Source organism: Nothoprocta perdicaria, unplaced genomic scaffold (genome assembly GCF_003342845.1).
Source record: "Nothoprocta perdicaria isolate Ctin4 unplaced genomic scaffold, notPer1 scaffold_32, whole genome shotgun sequence".
NCBI lineage: Eukaryota > Metazoa > Chordata > Aves > Tinamiformes > Tinamidae > Nothoprocta > Nothoprocta perdicaria.
The window spans coordinates 4,916,547-4,937,777 of NW_020455555.1; the positions used below are offsets into that span (position 1 = coordinate 4,916,547).

General features: G+C 38.9%; 1 long non-coding RNA gene across 1 annotated transcript in view; it reads left to right on the top strand.

The window, feature by feature from the left end:
• The window catches only part of LOC112950521, a 34,857-nt gene extending 32,259 nt beyond the window's left edge, over positions 1-2,598 (top strand). The window contains exon 4 of the long non-coding RNA XR_003250035.1: positions 2,562-2,598. This is a non-coding gene — a long non-coding RNA (uncharacterized LOC112950521). The remainder of the gene's footprint in view (positions 1-2,561) is intronic.
• The last annotated feature ends 18,633 nt before the right edge of the window (positions 2,599-21,231 follow it).

The window sequence follows — 21,231 nt, forward strand, 5'->3', positions numbered from 1 at the left end:
AGCAAAAGTGCAGCCCATTTCTTTTCAGCCTCCTGACTCCTATTGGCTCTACTGAGGGGTGTCAGTGAACCAGTAATACATTTAACGCTTCAGATCTTACCACAGACCTAGCTGACTATCTTCTTTCCCAGAGCTTCTCCTGTCACCCTTTCACAAAGTCTGCATTGCTGTAAGGAAGGACTTTGTCTCAGACAAACYGGAGTGTTGCCTGCAGGAAGAGGGGAAAGGGAGCAGGGATATTCAAATCTGTCCCTTGGATTCCGAAAGACAGATTTGCCCTAAGACTATGAGAGCAAAGTTGACCTTCCAGCCAGCCAAAAGCCTTTCCAAGGCATAGGATGTAAATTCAGTGGGCCAAGTRTATGTAAATTATTTCTATCAACAGGAACTTATAGAAGGACGGTTTATAGGAGGACAGTTTTTGCATTTCTGTCCTTTGCCATTGGTCAGGAAAAATATTGGTCAATACAGTGTTTTAAAAATAAAYGACAAGATAAGTGGACTTGTTTTGTTTCCTTCAGGTGTTTTACCTTATAAACTAGGATGTTATTTCAGAGATACTGATGGCTTGGTGTTCTAAGTCAGAGTGATTTTCCACTCCTGCCCTGACATTTCAAATTTCCAGTAATTTCTCAGCAGCTGAGATAACAGGAGAGAGCCAACCTGTTCCCTCCACTCTAAGGAGGGCTACGTGGAAGGAGAGCACTAAAATTTTCCAGTGATGACCTTGCAAAGTCTTATCCTGGAGTGCCTTAGACTTGCAATCCCTATAAAGCTGAGTATCTTAAAGGATTGAGTTTGCTTTTGCTCTGGTAAACTGCTAACTCTTTAGCTGTCAGAGAGCCTCTTAACCCGTTGGAGCCAAGGTGTCATCAGCTTCCTGTTGCAGAATGCCTGACCATATATTTGTATAGGCACATATATGTTGGAGCCAAAGGCTTTGCAAATCTCTAACCATCTTCCTGCAAGTCTGTGTGGGGCACTCGGGGATGTGTGTGCACGTTCTGCCTGCTCTTTTACCATCCTATTCAATTTTGAGTGCTACAATTAAAGCTCTTCTACGTAGTGTTAATGGCTTTTACTTTGAGAAGTGAAGACTGAGCCAGGATGGATGTGGAGGGAAGGACTTTCTTCCTGACTTTAGAGTACAAGGGTCTCTATAGCTGGAGCTTTATATTTCAGCAGAAATTAGGGTTTTGTGTGTATTTACATTCTTGATTCTGATCTCTTCTCTATTTTGCTTGAATTTTCTGTGTTCCTGTGTTAGGAAGGGACAACCCCGGATATCAGTGAATCGTCTTACTCCAGTTTTTCTCCCTGATGGGAGATGAAAGTTGTAGCTGTGTCTGTAGATCAAATCTCAAAAATAATTGAAATTAAAAATGATCTTTTGCCTTCATATACTTTTTTATATATGTTCTGATAGARTGTTAAATAATGATATAAGAATGAATGCTGCTGTATAAAATTCAGTTTGATTGTGGAAGATGAATTTTTGATGTAAATGAAGCGTATTGAACACCTTTGATTCAAAGTGGAGCGCACGGATGCTTGAAATATGAGCAGTAATTAATTCAGTGATAGAGAAATTGGAGGATTTCAATATTACTAGTGTAGTGTTCTGGAAAAGATGTTTAGGAGCTAAAGCTTAACAGTCTGTAAAAATGTTTTTCTCTTTTAACTCTGAGAATGGTTGCATCTGAGCCTTTACTTTTGAGATAAGCAAAATGGTTTGCATGGAATTAAAATGGACTATATATTCCCCCAAAATATAACATAAAAACAGTCTAGCTTTTCCCTTGCCATGAATCATTTTTCTACTTGTTGCTGCTGCTTGTTGGGTGTGCATAATAGCCTTGACCTCATGTAAGTTATTTCTCAAGTTTGATTAGGTTACCTTTAAGGAGTAATGCCAAAGAGCGGATGTTCCAAAATCACAGACTACTTCTGAAAAATGCTGTGAGGCCTACAAACTGGGATTTCAAGTACAGTGAATGACATGATTGTGTCTTCTTCCATTTTATTTCTGACAGTTTTTCTCTCTTGGAATCCACAAGATCTACAAATACCAGTTTTAACAAATCTTAAATCCTCATGTAATTCCTTGACTCTGTCAAAGAGACTTCATCATGGACATCACGTCTTTACAACACTGTATTTGGGAAATAAAAGCATTGGGCATGTTCTGGTCTAGATGTATTGGGCTTCCCAGCATGTGAAGGTAATATGGTGTTGCCGAGGAACTAAAACCTTTGYGTGCTTTCCTTCCCAAGGAAATAAGAGTCTCTCCTGCCACTTGCTGTGTGCCTGCAGCTCTGCTTGTGCTGGCAGTGCACAGCATTGTCGGCACCGGGGGGGGGTACCCGGTGGGGTTCCCTGCGCCTGGGGTGCAGCTCATGCCTGTGGTCCAGCAGAAACGCTGGGGTGCTGCTGTGGACCTGGTGAGAAAGAAGGGCAGAATTACTGGAAATCTCATCTAATTGGATTATATCTTGCTATTTAAGATTCTTAAGAAATATTACTCTTTGTCGGCTAAAATGCAGTTTTTAATCCTGTCACAGGCTGCATATAACATTGCAAGTACTCTGGAGCTGAGCACTAGGGCATTTAACCTGCTACAGAGCTATCACTGCAGTGGTCACAGCAACAGTAAGTCTGATATTTTGTTGGTTATTATTGACAAATACCAGAGTGAAAATTGATGATCACTCTTAAAAGAACTGATAGTGCAATTTACTTGAAGGCACATTTAATAAAATACCTAATCCTTAAATGTATATAATGAGATTTACTATTCACGTCACTGCAATTAGAAGTTGATATTTAAAGGGCACACTTCCTGTTTAATGTGCTTTTAATATCTCTGCTCAGGTTTGCTCTTTTAAATGGCAGAGTTAAACAAACATACTTGTTTGGTTCTTTTGCTCAGGCATGACTCTTTTTTTGCAGAATGAGATTCATACATTAATTTTGACTTACGCTAATCTGTAAAAAAAATATATATAATCTTGTTCAGTGCTGGAGACTTTTAAACCTTCTTTGAAACAGTGATGGGATAAACATTTGTCTTCCAGGTGCTGGAACATCCTGGCCACAGCTCTGCTCTTGGTAGAGCTTGAGCTGCTTCTCTCCCAGTCATGTGTGTCTGCTCACTAAAGCAAAGACCTTGCTCCAGTCTGCATGCTCTCTGTGCCCCGGTACATCATAACACTTCCTTCTGCCTCCCCGCAGCCCTGCTAGTTCCTACAGGCACCATTTAGCCTTAGCTGTAAGTCCTCCTGCAGCAGTGCTGCCACAGTTCTGGATTTTTGGTGCTGAATGATAATTAGAGTTTAATATTTTGCATTCCAAGTAGCCTGTGTAGACAGACACGCTTAGGAGGATTGCTTCTTCACAGTCCTTAAGCTCTTTAGACATTTTATAAAGATTCTTAAAAACTTGGACCAGTGACTAGGAGATTAATAATTCAGAACATTGAATTGGAAGATGAAAATCAGACAGGTAATAAGTTAATGGTCATATTCTGCTGACCATAGATGTTTCTCTGTGAAATGCTTTCTCATCAAATAGCTAATGGTAGTACCCCTGTGGTAGAATTGTCCTTCTTTCACTCCAGGAAGAATTGATAATACATTTAGCTGTCTTAGGAACATGTAGGAATGTATGGAAAATGTTTTATGTATGTCACTAGAAATAGATAACATTTTACCTATTTATTTATTTATTTTTCGTAATGGTCCTCCCTTCTAATCTGGGAGGCTTCAGTTAGGCTCTAGTTCCCTGTGTTTCAAGGGAGAGGATGTTGACCTGTTTTCTCTCTTCCTTTTCTTTTGTCTTGTTACTCTTCCCTTTTATTCCCCTCCATTTTTCCTTCTTGGCTTCCTCTGTAGCTCTTATTTACTTTTTTCCTATTTTTCTTTTTTCTCCTTCTCCTTTTATCTTTTCTCTTTTTCTGTTAATTATTTTTCATTTCTCTTTTCCTGTTTTTCCCGTTTTTCTTCTGTCTTTCCTGCCTGATCTATAGCATCTCTTACTGTTAAGTGCTCCTGGGTCTCCAGATTTGCCAGGAGTCATTGCAAGAACTGCGGTAATGCACATTTGAAAAGGACTCCTGCCAGTTGGGAAGGGAAGGCTGAGAATGGGAAGGTAAGAAGGAACAGTTTGCATTTATTCATTCCCACTTACTTTGCTGAAATGCAAATTCTCTGTTAATTTTTGTATATTGAGGGAAAATTGTAGTCCTAACTGCCATGTACAGTCACTCGATGAAACTAATCTTGCCGTACAGCTGGCTGTCACTGTATGAAGACCATGGGGATGAGGTGGTGCTCACCTCTAACCCAGCATCTGTAGGCTTCTTTCTTGACTTGGCTCTTTACCTTATGTACAATGGAAACAAGTTCAATATTGATGGACCTCCAGCTTTTGCTTCAGTTGCAGAGTAAAATTTTACTGTGCACAGACACAGAGTTTTTTAGTTTTCCATATAAGCTCAATTCTGAATGCAATGATCTGAAGAATTAATATTATGTATCCAATATTAGGATTTGTATAATGTRCTGATAAAGTTCTCTTGAATTTGTGCTGATTACGTAGGCGCTTTGGGCATGATTAGTTTAGAATTGCAAGTGTGTGAGGTGCAAAACTGCAATTGAAAATTAAGCATGCCACAAGAGATGTTACATCTAATAGAAATCTGACTGTTTCAACCTCTCTATTTTACTTTCTAACTTAAAAGCAAAATGAAAGAGAGGAAGATCAATAACGTGTTTCAGGAATCTTCAGTGCAGCATTTCCTAGATTGCCTTTCCTGACCTGAGCAACATATGATGAATCCCATGAGATTAAATGCAATGAAATTGATGCACCTAATTCACCTCATAATGAACTTCACTCTGTGTTGCAGCAAGATGAAAAGCTTGATACATTTGGCAGCCCTCTATTTACAAAAGCCTTCCACAGTGAAATAAGCAGAGCACTGAATCAAGTAAGCAAAACACGTGGGCAGCTGGTTCCTTCACTGTCAAGAGGAGCTGTGCACTTTTGGGCCAGTAGCTCAGCTAGCAAGGAATACATATTGGTAGCTTAACTTGTAACAGCTGACAGTCTGCCTAAAGATTTTATTCCTACAGATCTTTTTTKTTACTGCAAATAATTTTTTATATGCAGCTTTACCTGATTCTGCTTTTGTTACTGCTGAGTGAAAGTCTGTGAACCTTATTTGTACTCTGTTGTAGAGTTGGATGATGTGTCACTCTGACCAGGACTTCGTAAGTGGTTATCACCACTTAAGGGGAATGCCAAAGCATAAGGCCAGGAAACAGCAGACACCATCAAAAGCAAAATTCAAATTTTCTTGTTAGAGAAAAATTCTATTTTAGTAGAGAAACTGATGCCAAACAGGTGAAGGTGCTTGTGCAATTTATTCAGAAAATTTTGTGATAACTGTCAAGTTAGTAGTTTTCTCACATTTTCTTTTAATTCATCCATCTTGACTTGGCAAAATCTTTAGGAACATACTTAAATAGAAGCATGCAAAAGATCCTGCTAGCTTCGACTGAAATTCATCACCTTGGAATGGCAAATCCTAAATGTTTTTTTAAATACTAAGATGTGCTGTTACTATTTATATGTATATATTATGAGATATGCAGTCTGTGTTTTATTCTGCAGGGCACCTGCAGAATGGGCAGTTGAGAGACAGCCACCTGGAGACTGCAACTTCTGCAAGTTTGCAAACATTCTCTGGGCAGAGTTGTGCAGATGGTTCTAGTGAAGCAGTTACTGTGTGACCTGAAACAAAAATGTTTCTGGCTTCATTCCAGGGGCTGGGGAAAGAAAGATTTTTTTGATTGAATAAAACATTTAATTTTACACCCACGTATTTTTAATTGAACGTGCTAAGTTGGCTCCAGGAGAACAATTCAGGTCAAAAATAGTTTGTCAAATAATGTTAAAATATTTCTTTTTTTTTTTTGACAAACATATTTATTGCAAGTAATGCAGATTTGCAAAGACTTTGGCATCTCCAAACTTCATTCCAAAAATAATGAGCTATTTTTAAGAAGAAAAAAAGTGGTTAGCTTTCCTTCTATCATAACTTTTTCCTTAGAGTTTGCTTTATATTGCATATACTTAACAAGTTCTCCATATATACTGCCTTTGTTTCTTGTCAGCTGTAATAGGTACTGGGCTTTTCTTTAAGTAGGATGTGTAAGATTGTTACTCTAACTTAAGTCATTGATAGTATTATTGATTGTGCATTGATGGTAATATTTAACTTGTACTGTGTTTTTGCTTTCCATAAACTGAAGACTTGGCAAAGGAGGCTAAAGGTCAAGCTTCAGATAGCTTATTTCCTTTCACAGTGTTTGTAGTGCATGTTCTTTACTGGCTGATTGTTGACCTTCAGAAATGCTTGCCATGAGAAATATTTTTATGAAGTAATTTAGGGGAAAATTAGAGAGTAGGTTAGAGTGTCTTTATTTCAGCTTCACAAATAAGTTAATTGAAATACATGTAAGAAAACAACTTGCCTGAAGTCTCTCTACAGGTAGGTGAAGCGTGGAAGCTGCCTGTCCAAACTGCTCGCTGCTTCCTGGCCTTGGCTCGCACCTGTATCTGATGGAGCTCCTGCAGTACAGTCGGTTCTGCATCTTTGCCTCTGCCTGTTTCTCTCTCCTTACCAGAGGGCAGCATGTGGGCCTTCTGGGCTGTGAGTGAATCAGGCAGTTCCACTTTGGATATTACAGTGATCTTCCTTTGATTGTGGAACCGTGGTGATATTCTGAAATCACGTGTCTGCCTTGTCTTTCTTCATAACCATCTAGGTTTGGGCTGACTGGAGACAAATGATATGGAAAAAGGCCTTGGTGACACAGGTCCCTGCTGTGCTGTGCTCTACAAGCAGAAAGATACCTAGACAGAAGGTAAGAAAAGCCTCTTTTAATTTTTTAACTTCACTGATGTAAAGCCTAATGAGGTGATTTTAATTTATTTGGCTACCAGCAACAGTATTTAAATGAAGCACATAATTTGTTAAATACTAACAAATATGCTTCAGGTTGTAAAGCTAATGTAATTTTTTGCTTCACTGATAGCCTTGGAGGCATAATATTTCCCCTTGCCCAAACTTCTCCTTTCTCCATAAGGAGGCCATACAAGCAGATCTGATTGAACTTTCTGAGTGTGGTGCATTTGAAACTCCAGCATTTTAATTTCTGTTTTGGCCTTTTTGGTCCCTTTCTCCATCCCCTTCCAGAGGTCTCGCTTCACATGCCTTTACGCCTGCAGTAACTGAGCGAGCAGCTCTGCTCGGCTCTGGTGCCCTGCACTCGTTGCCGCTGCAATTACCTGTCGCTGCTCAGTGCACTTCTCTCATTATGTTCAGCTCAGACAGGGAAGGAGCACTGAAACCTCCTTTAATCATTTTGTCAAACAGAAGTTGATAGATTTTAGGAGCTTATCACAGCTTTCATTGCAAGTACTTGTATATATCCAGATTTTCTCCATCCCTTGCTGGCCTTGACCTTGTGATTTGGGAGACATAAAGCAGGCCTTGCAGAGCTCTCTTGAAGAGTCACAGAGCTGAGTGCCTGCACTCTGTCATTTGAACATATTCCTTCTTTGCTCATGGAAGTGTATGAAATATTTGAAGACACAGTGGGTTCTAAGGACAATTTACTACTCACAGGTGTTTTTTGAAGGTTATGGGTGGTTATTGTAGAGGAAGAGGAAAGGGAGAATTGTTTGGTTGTTTTCTGGACAGTATGATGTATGAAGCTCTAGAGAGCTATTTTAATCATCTTACACACATAAAACTGGACTAAGGGAGGTAGACTGAATTATGGATTTTTTTGAGACTTCTGGAGATGAAGCCAGAGATCTGTTGGGGCATTTTATAGTGACAGTGGTTTTAGAAATTTTTTGATACGTCAAAGTAGGTTAATAGTATAGGAAAAAAAATAAACATTTACGAGCTATAGAAATCTGAAATGGGTATGCGTCTGAAAAGTCTCTGTGTGGACACTGAGAGTGGCTGTTAGGAAGCCAGACCAATGATTGAAAAACAAACAAAAGAACAAATGCTGATTGTAATAACTGTGTTCAGTCAAAACAAAACACATTGTATCATTTCCAGTAATTCTCTCAAAATTAATACAATGTTTTTTCAGGAATATTTTGCTGAGGAAGAGGGAAAGTGTTGTCTTATTCCAGTTATTGTGAAGAAAAGCATTATTTAACTTGCAGATCTTCTGGAGAATATATATTTTCTATCAGAGAAATATACGGAGAAGTATACAAACAGAGAAATTTAGGTATTTTCCTTGGATTCTGCTGGATGGAACAAGTCTCAAGGGCAGTTGAAGGAAAAGACAACAGGATAAGCAGAGTTTTGTGCATCCCTGTTGAGCCATGATGCCACTGACCTCTCCACTGCACCAGAAGACCTCTCCTTCTGCTCGGGGCTCCCATTTAGAGCTGTTTGAAATGATTGGGGCTTTCTGTCAGAGGGCTTTGGATTAAGCACGGGAAGTGGAGGAAGTGCAGACCAGGAAGTACTGACCTGAGCTTTGCTTCCTTTATCTTCCATATGTTTGCCTTGATTTAGGGGGGCATGCTACACCCTCTCTCCTTTCAAGCAACCTTGGGCCATGAGCCACCAGTGCTTGGTGCTCAGTCCTTGAGCTGTCCAAAAAGGAAGATGCGCAGTTTCTCCGCTGTGCCCCTGCGTGCCTCTCCTGGCGTGTGGCTCCCTCCCACCACATCTTCTCTTGCTTTCTCTGTATATGGTGCAATGGAAAGGAATATTTGGCATCTTACTAATTTTAGCTTTATGTTAGTCTTCTGCTGTGAGGTGAACATTAAATGCTTCTACGATCTCTCTACCTGCATAGAATGCATGTATGTGTGAAGAAATCTGCAGTATAGAATTACTGTTTTTTTTTAATTTTCATTTTATTTCTTTTTGGAGTAATAATAAATAACATCTCTGTGTATTAATGTTAGAAGGATAGGAATGGAGCATATCCCCATCCTACGGGGATGGCTACTATTGCTCAGGTCCTTGTGCATACAGTGGAAGGCAAAGACTGCTTGGAATCACGTTGCTGAAAAATGAATTACTTTTTGAGGTAAAATAATTCACGTAAAATTATTCACCCTGTGTGTAAAAGAGTATTTTTCCACATAGGGCCATGTATATTTGAAAGTCGGGGAAAAACGTTCTACGCTTCTGCCCTTGTATCTGGGCCAGCCTGCCAGCAAGATGAGGCTAGACTTTAGTTAAGCTGTGAAACAAGCCAAACTGGAGAGAAAAAAAAATGCAGACATATTTTGGCTGCTATATTTGCTGGCACTTTACCCAACACATAAATGATTTATTTGGTAACTGTAAGATATTACAAGCTTTCATGGTAACAGACTTATCAGGGAGAAAAAAAAAGAAAAAGGGACATGGYATTTTCCACTCCTGCATAGCTCCTTGAATAGATGAGTTTGCTCGGGAATTGTGTGTCAGGCTAGTGGCAGGGAAGGYTGGAAAGCAACCGTCTTCATGTGACTTACTGTTCCTGCACAGGTATCTCGAAGGGATTTGGATGAAGTAGGGCTGCCACACCAGCTTTATGTCAAAGAATGCTATACAGAGGATGGAGCTGCCAAGAACATAGTCATTTTGTGCACTGGGTTCTTCTCACTATACTGATATTCATCCTGGTCTCTCTCTCATTTCTTGAGAGAGAGAGAGAGAGAGAAAGAGAAAGAGAGAGAGACTCTGGAGACACAAGCAAGAATAATGTTTTTACAACAGAGCCATCTTTATACAAAAACTCTCTGAAACTTCTCATTAAGAAAGAGGATGTTAGACAGGAATCGTAGATGAACACTCAGATACGTTTATTTTTGTTTGGTACGAGCAGAGCAAAAGTAATATTTTCAAATATGATATATTGAAATCTCACGGGGGAAAATAACAGAAAGAATCATTGATTAATCATGCAGCAACAGAGAACAAAGCCAGTATACAGAATCCCATGGTATATTTGAATTTCATAAACAGGATTGTATTCTTATATGGAACTCTAATTCAAAGTTTTTGAAGCATTCATATTAGAAGACTGGCCTGGAGTAATAATGTGTTTGGTAAGATGAAAGAATACTTTGAAAGACCTGGTATTCTCTCTGTTCCAAAGGGGAAGTTGTACCGGTATTCCCACAGGATTACAAACCAGAAGCAGAAAGCGTAGAATCTCGTGCCCCTGTACTTGCACAGGGCACATTCAGATGAGGAACTCCGTTGTCAGAGCATTTTACCCCCATTCTGTAAGTCTGTGTTAAATGAAGATGTGAGGACAACTCAGGAAGCAATGGGCTATGAAGCATATGGAGGACCATATGGATTTGGGTGTGTAAATGTGTCTGTTAAAGGGCAAGGTTCTGCTGTCCTTCCTTAGCAATTGCAGTGCACCCACTCCTGTCATCACGTGAGGAAAAYAGTGTGCTGTAGATGTATCACTGTGATTCCCTGAAGGGCTCCCACTGAGATCTTTCAGAAGAGGCCAATCTCTGTAGAGTTAGAGAAGATGATTCCTAATCCCCATTAGGTAGTGACTGAATTACGTGCTGAGGCCAGAAACGCATGTATAGATTCCACCTCCCCTTTTTAATGTGGTTTAATGGAGTTACTGATGGCCTCATTTCGATATACATATAGCTGGCTCATTGAATGCTAGCTAGCACCTGATAAATATCTCTTGCCCTTTCATTTTCCTGGGATTAAAATCAAAGAATGACCTCATTATTAGTTTGGAGGCAGAATTTTACTTTTGGACTGCGTGTATTACTACATATATATTTAATTGGATTACTTATTATCACATCCTTTTAAAGTACCTGCTGATAGGTAATTTAGGATATGGATATAGTAAAATGAAAAGTATAGCACACTGAATTTAAATGGAAACTTTTGCAGGAAAGTATGTTATTTGCCTAATGAGTTCTATGCAGAGCTGTATGTCATTTATCAAATGCAGTGGTATATTTTTTCATGTAAATTTTCAGAGTTGGCCTGTTAATGGCAAGAGGAACAGCTAAGTAAGAGACTTTAATAAAAATAAGGGCTTTTACTTTTTCCTCTGGCCAGTGAAGTCCATTATCCTTAAAGTGCATTTGCTTATTTAGGCCTTCCCTTTTTCCCTGTGTTTAAATATCATGGCTAGAAAAAGATCTAAAACTCTATGGAAATTATTTGACCAAACCTCTAACTTRCGTATTTTAAGAAGTGTTATGTAGAAATGTTTTTAACTTTGTCAGCTTTCCTCACAAACAATATATTCCTATTTATTTTCATTCTCATGTCTGATTTGGGCTGTGAGGTATGTTAAGCCTCTTATTAAAGATGATTTACTACTTTACCTTAATGTCTGCAAGCAGATATTCTTTTATTTTACTGGCAACATATCTGGCTTACACTGACCTCCTAAATGAATCACAGTGTAGCTTAACAAGCATGTTGTACAGAAAATAGTAATAAAACAAATCTGATTTTCATTGATGGAAACTTCCAGCTGTTTGCAATGAAAATGATCAAATAGAATGAAGGGTTGAGAAAGATTTAAAACAAAAGGATTACAAATAATCTGTGTGCGTGTGAAATTGTCCTGTCAGGTTTGCAGATGAGGCAAACACAACTGCTATTTTCTGTCCATGTGGAATTATATGGATATTTAGTCTCTCTTATTTTAGAGGGGCCTGAATTAGAGCCGTCTGCATTCCTACTGCATAAGGATGGGAGAAATTGCAAGAGTTCTAGTTTCACATCTATTTGATAAAATAATGGAAATCAATGATTTAAAAAAAGAAAAAAATTATTTTGCAAGAGAAGAAAAGATTGTTTGGGGAATTTGGATAACACTTGGCTAAGCAATTTTAAATTCCAAACCTTTGATGGTGGATAGAAAAGTCCAGAACTTCAGAAACCCCTCCAAGCTGAGATTTTTGTTCAAAAGGTCTGTGGAGGGGGAAGAAAATCTGGAGATTCACAGAACCCCGAAACTGTGAATAGACATCTCCACTAGAAGGAGAGGAAATGGAAGAGCTCATTATCTGGGCCGAAAAATACCACGCATCAGCATTGATTGGCTCCCTAAAGAGAATCCCTGCTATTTTTTACCTTGCACTGTGCATATAAATGGATAACAAGACTGAATGAAGATGGGTTGTATATTTGTGAGTGCGTGGGCCTCCTTTTAAATGCAGTTTTACTGTTCAATTATGTCTGAAGGTCTGATTTTAATTTCCAATGATCTTGGCCTTCTATGCTTGGGGGAGATAATAAAATTCTGATCTTAAGAGTTAGATGTCTCTCTAATGCAAATAGCATTTTGAAATGTTATAGTAGTATTGTAGTATATAATATATACACACTATATTTAAAATTATATCTGCATTATATCTATATTACTGCATATCTCTATATAAATATAGATATTAAAGAAAAATAAGATACCTTCTCTGTCTTCCTGGAGCACTGACAACTGGTAAAAACATGTGTGGTCCATGAGGTCTCCTTTTAGCTGTGGCAACCATCTCTGAGGCCCTTGAGAAGTAGCCAGAGTGCCCTAGGGTGGCAGGGATGGTTAGGAGCAGCTGCTTCTGCCTGGACCAAGGCTTTCCTGAAGTTCTCATGCTGTTAACTGGGGGAGAAATAAGCAGAATAGGAAGCAGAGAATCTACTCAGTATTTAAGTCTAGAAGTATATATATATATATATATATATATATTTTTTTTTACATAGATGCTTTGTTCTAACAGCCTAATATAAATGACAGGTTATTTATGATAGGCAGTTCTCACAGCAACAGGTGAAATAGCTATAGCTTGTCTACAGCATTTCTCAACATCCAGTTGAGGGACAGGATAAAAAGCAAAGCAGAAACCTGCGTAATCTGAGGTATTAATAGAAGCTAGCAAAATTCTCCAGTATGCTCCATCTGTGTAGGATGTGATAAAACTGATACTAAAACAGCAAGAAATTCTTCTTTGGTAAACATCCACATCTTTGCTTCCTCTTGCTTTTCAGCTCTGTTATGTTGGATGATCTCCGGAAACATATCTGCCAAAATTTGTTCCAGAATATAGAGGGTTTATTGTCATAACATACACTTTTAAGCTGGGAACAGTTCAGAATAGGAGATGTCCTTGTGCATTGCTGTGCGTGGTGCATCTGTGAGCTGTTTGTCATATTCTGTTTTAGTTCAGATGCCAGCAGAGTACAGACCTGGAGTTAAGTGTTTTGAATAGAGCATCCAATAGGTCTGAAAGAGAGAGGTTCATAAATATTCAAGCAAACATTGGTTCCTTTGAAGCCTGCGGCTAAATCTGCCAAGCCCTATAGCATCAACAAAACTCTGCAATTGGGCTCAATGTGAGGGAGATTCTCCCTGATGTGATTTTAGGTCTTCAGATCATCTTTTGGCATTTGGTAAAATCTGCTAATTCTTTAAAGGACTACTTTAATAACAAAAATATAATGATCTGTGAAGAAGATACAGTTGAATTGGGGCTATGCAGCTTTGGCTAAAGAAAAAAAAGAATATGTGTTTGAGAGGAAAGGTAGGAAGACTGGAAGAGAGAAAGGAAGAACAGGAGGGTACCTATTCCTGATAAGTTTCTAACCTGTCAGCAGTCTGTGTTTGTAACTTTGCTGTTATTTAGCTTGCACAGTGGAAAGTGTGAAACCATTATTTTCTGCTACTCTGTAAGTAGCAGAAGATGAGAAACAGTTCTGTTGACAAATAAGGTAAGCAGCGGCAGAAATTCAGCTCAGAGCACCTTGCTGCATGTAACTGCTAAATCAGGCTTTTTTAATAGAATATGATTGAACTGATGCTGCTGCTTACTGTTTTTTATTTGTTTTCTCATAGAAATGTGCAAAACAAACAAGAACAAAAGAAATAGGGGCGATAATGAGTTTGGAGAGTTGGAGAGCTGTGTCCAGTGCTTAAGCTTAGATTATCTCCCAAGTATAGAATATCAGTGCTGTGTCTGCAAATTTCTTAACTTTTAGTGATATATTATCGCTAGATATTTCAGTAAAGATAAGAACTACTCGTAGCAGTCGGTATGTAAACATAGGCATAGTTGCACGAACTAATTTCAGACATGTGCAAATGACCAGCAGACAAACTGGTGGCAAGCTAAGTTCTGAACAGAACTTGTATTTCTTGCTAGGGAGAGTCAAACAGGGAGAAGGTATAGGGTCTCAATTCTGAGGAGTCTGAAAGACTGATAGGGAAGTGTAAACCAAGCTAAGCRAAAGGACAGCAAATAAGCAAGTCTGAGGTTTTCTACCGTGAGTACTCTGTTCTTAATATGTGAGGCATCAGACTTTCTAGGATAGCCTGACTTACATGTTAAAAAATAAATAAAAATGTGAGGTTCATCTTCAAATGAGATTTTCAACACATGCCTGGGGACTTCATCTGTTCTTCAGAAAATGCACTGGATGATTAGAGAMAAGGCAAAACTATTTACTGTGTCTTGAAAAGGAAAATTATGAAGCAATCTGTACATTTAGAATGCTGAAGAATTAGCAGAAAGGAAACAAAATAGAGACTTCTCTGCTGAAAGTTATGATGCCRTCTTTGAGAAGGGGAACTCTCTCCTGACTTGCGCTGTCTGTTCTCTTTAGGTGCTTGCTGGTAGCACGTCTGGCAGCTGGCGCTCCCAGAGGACCTGCAGCAGTGCCTGGATGTGCAGCGTGTTCTGCATGCTCTCCTAGTGCCACTGTTACAGGTAACATATCATCATGTCTGGAAATCTAAGAGAATGCAACAATTCTGTTGCAGGCTTTTTGTTGAAAAAGGTTGAATAATAATCATTATGATGATGTCTGGGKKTTTTTTTTCCCTTTTTTGTTTCTGCCTTTTTTACAGTTAAGCTACAGAAATTTGGTTTGCATTTGGAAGTTGCTTTCTGTATTCGAATAGTATTAAATGCTAATTCCTTTCAGGATATTTTCTTTCAGGGAAATTTCTTTCAGAGATATTTTCACATGCATATGTGATAATTTTGCCCAAGTACTAATTTAGTTCATGAAACTCTTGTCTGACAGTCATTGTTGTTATATAATCAGTGCTCACATGGTGGTTTGCAGTCATAGCACCTACCTGCATTGGAGTTTCTCTTCCACACAATGTCAAAACCTAAACTCTTGAAGATTTAAAGCTTGTCCTAGCATGGAGAGAGCAGTGAATTGGGAATGTTCAAATTTATGGTTGTAGATTGACTYGTGTATGTACATTTTGAAAACAGCCTCTGAAATAACTCATGAAAAATACCAAGCAAGAAAGGCCYAATCTGGCAGAACAATCTCTTCTTGCAGTCATACCACAAGTGTTGCTTTTTAAGCCCATCTGTTGCAATATTTGGTTTGTGCGCTGTTGGCTTTTATATTGCTCGTCATTCACAGCCCATGGTAGGGTGAAATTTCTCTGAGACTTGAAAGCTAATTGGGAACTAGTGAGTCGTTCAAATTAGGGCAACAAATACAACAGGAAATAAGCACAAAGTGCCAGTGATTATTCTCAGTTGCATCTTTTTTTTTGGCAACGGTAATGTTGTTAAAATGATCTGTGGTGACAGAATACCACTGTGATGTAAACTAAGGTATACAGTCCTGTAAGGCTCTGAACTGTGATGCCATGMTGAAGCTCTTCCTTCTTTTAAGGCTTTCAACACAAGATTTTCTTATATCTGTGCTTGCCTCACAGAACATAAGCTGAGAGATCAGTTGAGAAGGTTTCAAAATTAGCTTTAAATGCTAGGAAGCTGGATTGCCTGAGTGTTTTTAAATAGGAGCCAGTGCCCCACTTGGTGATGAGCAGGGCTGAAACCAGATGGAAGGAAATTAGGGTAATGAGGAGCAGGTGGGTATCCATTTACCTGACAGCTCATCTTACCTTTGCATAATATCAGGGCAGCTTCTGCTGTCCCCAGCTCACTCCTCCCTCCCAGAGTGCTAACAGCTCCCATGGGTGCTGTGTGCTGCTTCCTTCCAGTTGCAGTACTGCCCTGCGCCYGCAACAGCCGTGCCGGATCCCACCCTGGGGGCATCGTGCGCTTCTTGGGTGAGTCCCGGCCGTGCTTGCTCAACCTCTCCCTCTCAGGAGCAGGGGGAGCGGGTGCGTGCGTGACAAAGTGCTGCCTTTCTAAGTGCTTCTCTCTCACAAAAAAGCCCCCAGTCCAGCAGATGTTTCTGCTCCTGGTCATGTTTGCTAGCTCCGTGCTTCCCTGCGGTGAGATGCAGTTTGTCAGGGCGGGGAAAGCAGATCCCGCGTGCCCTGATGAGTGGTGCTTTGTTGTGAGCAGTGGTGGTCACGGTGGCGGTTAAACACCTGTGCAGTGGAATTGAGATTTCCCTGGTGAAACTGATGCCATTTCCTAGGCTAGAAGGGTGTTTTTGTTTTTCAGGCCTTTTTGCATTCACATAATAGTTTATATGTTCAAGAAATAYATTAGTGACTCTAATTTCAGGTTGCGTGGAAGGGAAGATTATTTCTGAGAATTACAGGAAGAAATGATGATTATAACATCAATGTTTATTCACTTTGGTCCTACTGATTTATCTTCCAAGTATTTGAGAAAGTCAAATTGTTTGAGAATATGTGGCCCTTTCTCTTTTTTTTTTTTCTTTGTTTTTTTACCAAGACTCTGGATCCTGCAAGGTCTGTACTGAGCCTCATGCAATATGATTAGTCTATTTAACTTGTGTTAAATAGTGGTCACTTTGAAACATTTTTTAAAGTTGCTCTTAAATGTTTTGGTCTGAAAAATTAGCATCATACATACTTAAAATGAATTGCCAAATAAAACCTATCAGATGAAGGTACTTAGAACAGGTAGGCCAGGCTCAATAAAGGCAGTAAATTAACTCTGAAATTGATCTCACATTTGGTCTGCTGACTTCACTGCTGTTAAGAAGATAATTATTTCCTTGAGAATGTGAGAAACAAACATCTTTTTTCCATTTCTGAATGGCAAAATATATCCCTTTAGACATGTTCTAGGCTGCACTTTTAAATACCTTAAAGACAAATTGGGTTGTTTGGAAGGTTTTAGAAAAGTGAATGCATACATTTCTTTCTGACTGAATCCTATCCTGTGAAATAATATGCTGATCTTTCTGTAAAAGGAGTGAAGAATATGACCTGGATATATTTGTTTTAAAGTGACATCAAGACATTTCTGATACTTAAAATGGCTATTTCAATACCCTTCGGAGTCAGGACTAGGTAAAACATGTTGGAAAATCATGTTGATAGTATAAGCTTTCAATTATCAATATTTTTGAGAACTTTTGAGAACTTGCAAGTTCTTGCAAGCTGGCAAGAAAAAAAAAATACACAGGAGGATTAAAAAAGATGTTAAGTCTACAATTACTTAAAAAGGATAGATACCCAGAGATACAAAAGAATCTGTAATGGTGAACCAGTTAAGTAAACCCATCAGGTATAGGTTGATTGGTTGCTTTTGATGTTTTTTGTCCTGTTATCTGCTAGGAGGACTACTAATACTAAGTAGCCCCAAAAGAGTAAAGCGAAACAAAGCAAAAAGTCTATATACAGTGTTTGATTAATTAAGAACATATTTTAGAAATTCCTTATAGAAAATAAAACTATAATTTTTTGAATACGTTTTGCAAGTTTTCAAGTCTGGAAGAAACACTGATATAATAAATGAAGAACTAGGAAAGTGAGGAAAAAAAAAAAAGCACAAGCGTTTTGGAAACTTTGGGAGAACCAGGATTAGAAGGCACAAAACTTGCCAAGTGCTGCTGTTATTCACTGATGATAACTCTGCTTCGTGTAGATGGTTGTGATCAAGTCCTGATAAATATCACAGTGATCCAGACATGTGTAAGTGAGGAAAATGATTTCAGGAGGGTGACTGACCTTTCTGTTGAGTAGGTCAGTGAGCAGCGGAGCTGCGAGAGGCGCTTTGCTGGATTCTGTGAAATGCCAGCGRAGCTGTGGCATGGGTGGAATCCAAAATATCTTGTGGTACTTTGCCCGTAACATCGTGTAGCTTTTAAATGTACTGATAAAGTACATTAAAAATTACTTTTCCATTCAAGGTATTATTTTCTTTCATTACTTCTAAAGATAAATGGTGAAAGCTAATCAAACAGGTTGGTTAGCTACCTCTGCTGTGCTATGTAGACCGGATGCAAGCAGCATTGAAGAGAAAACTCCCAGTATTTTAATAGTGTCATAGTACCAGGTTTAGCCATGTCATCCRTTTTCAGCCTTTCCAAGAATGTTTTTTCAAGGGAGGTTAATGTTCTTGCACAGACTTCACAGTGTCATTTACGATTCTGTGAYTCTCAGAAGAAGAGTTTACCTGTGTATTTTTCTTGAGAAGTTCTTCTGCATTTTCTCCTAATGCAGAAGATTTTATTCTAGAGGCTTTGGCCAGTCAAATGAAATACCTGTCATCAAACTGTATCCCAACAACATTTCTATGAAAGCAGCATGCAGAGAAGAGAGCTAAAAGGCAGCAGGGGCTGGCTTTCACGTAAGCCTGCAAATTTGTTTCCCTCGTACTTGTCAGGACTAACTTGTTACTAACAATACCTTGTCTCCAGCTAAGCCAGGATTCACTTTGCTTCCCWGCAGAGCCAAACTCTTCCCTTCTCCATCTCAAAGCTCATGTTTTGATCTGTTCTAATGTCCTGTGTATTACCAGAATACACAGAACTTCATACCAGTAAGTCCCCTTTGCTACTACCAAGGGCTTTGAGTAACTTGGCTAGAGGAAAAGCTTCAAAGCYGCTGTTAACTTGCTGGGTTGCTAGAAAGTGTCATCTTTCTGAGGATTTTTGGTGAGCTACTTGGAAACCTCTGAAGAAGCACCGTAATCAAATGAAAGAAATTCTGCTTGTCAAGTATAACAGGCATTTTCCATGTCCTTGCACAAACAGGTTAAARTACGAAGAATATCAAGAAGGGAGAGTCCTGTATTTGTTTAAAAATCCTTCRTGTCTGTTTTCCTCCACTGAAAGATGGGAAATGGAGCTTTATCTCAAGAAATAACYGTCTAGGATAATGACCTTTGCAGTACACAGGGTAAAGGTCAAGGTTCTAAATATGACCAGAAGTGGAGCCACTGTCTGTGGTGTCTCATTTAGACGTTCACTTCGCACACTACTGAGAGCTTATTTAAAAGTAATTGTTTTTGCCGCAGCTTCTTAAGAATTACATATGTATTCAGAAAACCAATTAACTAAGTTAAAATKATGTTTTAAGCTTTTAAAATTCCTGTTATCCCTTAAGTCTGATAAACCATGAAATCATGCATAAGTCACCAATTAAGCTCATCTGTTTCTTTAATGGGCAAAAGATCAGATATATTTGAATTTCATTCAAGCCAATTATGTTCTTCCCAAACAAGTGAACTGAAGCTATTAATGGATCTTGATTTTTTGCCATAGGCTTCTAGCTACCGATCCCCTCCTGCTGCCCCCACAACACGCACACTTTGGCTGTTACTCTACAACAAGCTAAATATTTAGTATTGCCATGTTGCTCATATCCCATTGTCATGTATTTCATGCTGCACTGGAAAGACTCTTTATTTTTAATCGAGTTATATTATCTTAATGAGAGAGTTGTAGTAAATAGGAAATCTTCTGGGAAGTCTTTGGGGGTTTTCAGTGCTGTCCGTACAGATAGGGATACTCAAAATACTATTTTTCAAGCTGCCTTTGTTTTCAAAGCTGCAGGGTGTCATTCCATGAGTAGTAAATTGAATGGATGATGGATTTTAGAAATTGCACATAAAGCAATTAATATTTATTCTGACTTTTAAATGAATGGAAATTGTTACTATTGCCTGAGCTGATATGAGACCGGAGATGAATGCAGCAGGTAGTAAATGAACTGTTTCCTTCTCTCTCCATAAAGACTGGACCTGGTGTGAAGTTTCAGCTTAATCTGGTTGCAGTTTGTTCCCCATTGCTTATTCAGCTACATTTCTTTATTTTTTTTCCTTGTTTTTCCCCCCTTCACGGCTGAATTAAAAGCTTCCAACAGTCCTACAGTAAGACTATCTTAAGTGTAGGAGAAGTCAGAATACTGCGGTAATCTCCATGATAGGCAAAAGAATGATTCTCAAATGTGCTCCGCATATTTTGGAAAGACCCTGCTTTGGGGGCAGATTTGAAAATTAAGCTATGATAAAGTTATTACAATTTCTACAAAAAAGTCAAGAATGATATTTAGTATGTTATAGGTATTTAATACATTACAGCTGTAAYAATTGCATTGCTGAAATAACTCCTGTGTTAGAAACAGTTCTCTAAATCTACAAGCAGGTCGCTCCTTGGTGATGGAGGCTGTCAGGTTCATTGATTTGCTGAACTATGAACGCTGTGTTTTTGTCTTTCTCCATGAGACAAAGATACATATCCCACTGAAATAAGAACTTCACTTAAAAAGAGAGCAGCTAGAAGGCAAAGTGATGGAGCCAATGCATTGAATATGTTAATATGTGCTGAATATGTTAATATATGCTAAATTTGTGTATTGAATTGAATCTTAGGGAAAAAAGTAAATAGCTAGTGAATTTTGGAATATTTCAGTATGTCCAATGGCACAGCTTTCRTATTTTGGCCAAACAGTCTAGTATTAAAGCCAGGCTTAAATTCTGTCCTTGGTGTTTCATGCACTGAAGCAAGACTAGGTAGGAAAGGGTATAATAATAAAAGGCCAGACTTTGCAGAAAGGCATCTGCTCTCCAGTCTCATTTTTTTTACTGTACTGGATTATCTGCTTTTGACAGTCCAACACAAGCACTTTATTGTGCTCCCTGCTGTCAAAGAACCGTTCGTTCCCTTTGGTGAGAGCTCAGGTCACCATATTCCATGTGTTTGTCATCTCTGCGGCTCACTTAGGTAATTCATTGACCCTGTCCAGGCTTACTTAAGCTCAGGGAAAGCCATAACTCACGGGGAGCCTGGTAACCCACATGCGTGGGCTGCAGCAGCAGCATAGAGAGCCTATTACCCAGGTGCTTTATTGCATCTGCTTTAGTGAGTTCTGAGAAGAAAAAACAATTCCTTTGATAGATTACATTTATCCCAATAAGGGCTTCATAAATCAGTGCTACCAAACCCAGGAGTTTTCCRAATGTCTGTCTGAGAGTGGCTGTAGTCTGGTAGATAATTTAAAA